The sequence below is a fragment of the Otolemur garnettii genome, unplaced genomic scaffold, assembly GCF_000181295.1.
Source record: "Otolemur garnettii isolate 467f Iridium unplaced genomic scaffold, OtoGar3 scaffold00032, whole genome shotgun sequence".
Lineage (NCBI taxonomy): Eukaryota > Metazoa > Chordata > Mammalia > Primates > Galagidae > Otolemur > Otolemur garnettii.
Window position 1 is genome coordinate 12577572 of NW_003852427.1, and position 2452 is coordinate 12580023.

At 36.6% G+C, this 2452-nt stretch overlaps 1 protein-coding gene across 3 annotated transcripts in view; it reads left to right on the forward strand.

Moving 5' to 3' along the window:
* Positions 1–2452, forward strand: part of U2SURP (U2 snRNP associated SURP domain containing) — a 52855-nt gene that overhangs the window by 42851 nt on the left and 7552 nt on the right. The gene's annotated exons all lie outside the window — the stretch shown is intronic.

A 2452-nucleotide genomic window follows, 5' to 3' on the forward strand; every position in this document is an offset into this window, starting at 1 on the left:
TTTTTAGTAAGCTGTAAGAGGAATACTATGTGTGTCAGTGAACACACTCACCTGTGGACCTTGTAACCTACTTGCATATGCCCCCTTTTCACTCCTTCCACATACTGAGAAGCTCTGTTTTATTGACCTAATGGAACTTTCGGAATAGAAACAAAGACTGAGTTCAGTAAAAATGTATCGTCTTGGTAATTGAAGCTGTCCCTTTAGAAATGCCAAAACACACTGTTTAATCCTTTTAAAATGTTCTTTTTCTTTATTAACTTAAACCATATAATTTAGGTTTTTTTTTTTTTGTTAACTGAACATTGTCATTTTCATTATACGTGTGTATACCTTATGTGCACATGTTTCCATACCTCCTGTGCTATTGTGTATAATCTAGCCTCTCCCTGCTTTGTTATATCTTCAGTGATTGTTTCTCTTGCTTTTATAGTGACTGCTGCTGACGACTTGCTTGTCCTTCTGGAATTTGGACTGTGAAATCTTAGTTTTAAAATGTAGATCTTGGCTTTGTCTTAAAATAAAAAGATTTAGTCATATGGAAAACTTCTACAGCTAGGGGCAAATTTGGACTAGAACTCAGGGCTGATGAGCTTCATCCCTATGCTGCTTTTGTCTGTCTTCTCTGCTCCTAAATTTTAGTATCAGTTTCTAGATTTAAAATCCTTTGAGAACTAATCCTTTTATTGGAGAATCATTTAATAGAGAATAAAGTTCTAAGTTAGTTTTATTATATACTATAGTACAGACACTATAATTTTACTTTTTAAGTTATTCCCATCCCTAATAAAGATGACTGTAGGTGAACATTTTAGCATGGGATTTATAACAACCAAATGATTTGTATCAGAAAACACTAATACTCTCTGTAAAAACACAAAAAACCTGTTGATAACCTATGACACTGTAGTATTGATCAGAAATACTTAATATTCAGATACCACTTAGAGCAGCGCTTCAGCTGGAGTTATCTTTTTATATTTTGTTACCCCATTTCTACCTGAAGGAGTTGGAGGAGTAGACTAGTGGGTCTTTGGTGTTATTGGAGGAGAAGAGTCTGCCCTAGTCCCAGAGGAATGCAGGAGTGGTGTGGGAAGGTGATAATTGGCCATTGTCCCAAAGCAACAGGGGATGGATACCAACAAGCCATTGCATGGACCACTTCTTTTTGTGTTGAGACCTTTGTCATCTTTTTTCTTGTTTGACTTGTGCTGGGTCTGGAGTTAGACCATATCAGCACAAAACATAAATAGTGACTTATAAAAAGATTCTCTAGGAATGCCTACTTTCCCCTAAGTTACATTCAGGTCTATTGCTTGACTCTTGGACACTTAACTCTTAAGTGTTTTACTACAAATACGCCCTATAGAAGAGTCCTTTGGGTTATGGGAGACTTCACATAGTGATGAACTTGGCCATCCCCCTATACTTTCAATCTTAACATCTTACTGAATTTTAAAATGTAATTATAAAATGAAAAAATGCAGACTTTATTAAAGAGATTTATTGCAGCTTCAAAGTCCTGGGTTCAAGTGATCTTCCCACTCCAGCCTCCCGGGTAGTTGGAACTATAGGCGTGTGCCACAGTGCCTACATGATTTCTTCATTTTTTGTAGAGAGAAGGTCTTGTTGTGTTCCCCAGGCTGGTGTTGAACTCTTGGCCTCAAGTCCTTCTTCTCCTTTGGCCTCCCCAAATGCTAGAATTACATGTGTGAACCATAGCACTTGGTCTTAAGAATTTGGGAAGAAGGGAAGGAAAGAGCCTCAAATCTCTGATTATAAAAGACCCTAATCACAGAAGTGAAATTAGGTAGAAAAAGGGCAAAAACTGGAGAATTTAAAAGAAACATTTACTAAGTTAAAAATAGTGGAAACACCACTTTGAATGCAGGAAATGTATTTGTACTTGTTTCTATTTTATTGGAAAGCCTCATTTATAGGTGAAGGGGAAAAAAGTTTAAACAAATGAGTTCTTGTTTTTGAAATAGAAATAAAATACTATAATAGCGTTTAGTCCATTTAAAAGACTCAGCAGTGTCTGAACAAAATGGGGTAAGATGTTAGCATATGCAATAATTTCATTAGACAGGACTGTTTAATTGTCTTCAAGTGGAACAAGATTGGACTGGCTTGGGAATGCATCTCAGTGGTACTGTCCATGATCCATGTGCTTCCCGCCTCTTCCTCCACAATCTCATGCTTTTTAATTTTTTTGTCCTCCCTTAGTGTAAGAGAAAGGTATGCTCATCTTTGTAAATTTCTTGGATAATTTGAGTTCCTTTAAGTCTTCAGATATTATTTTAACCTTATTTTTAAGGTCAAAATAAATCATAAATTTCTATTACCATTTTTGTATGTGTACAATACAAATTTTTAGGGTGGCGCCTGTGGCTCAAAGGAGTAGGACACTGGGCCGGTGGCCTGGTCAAACCTGGCACCGGCCAAAAACTGC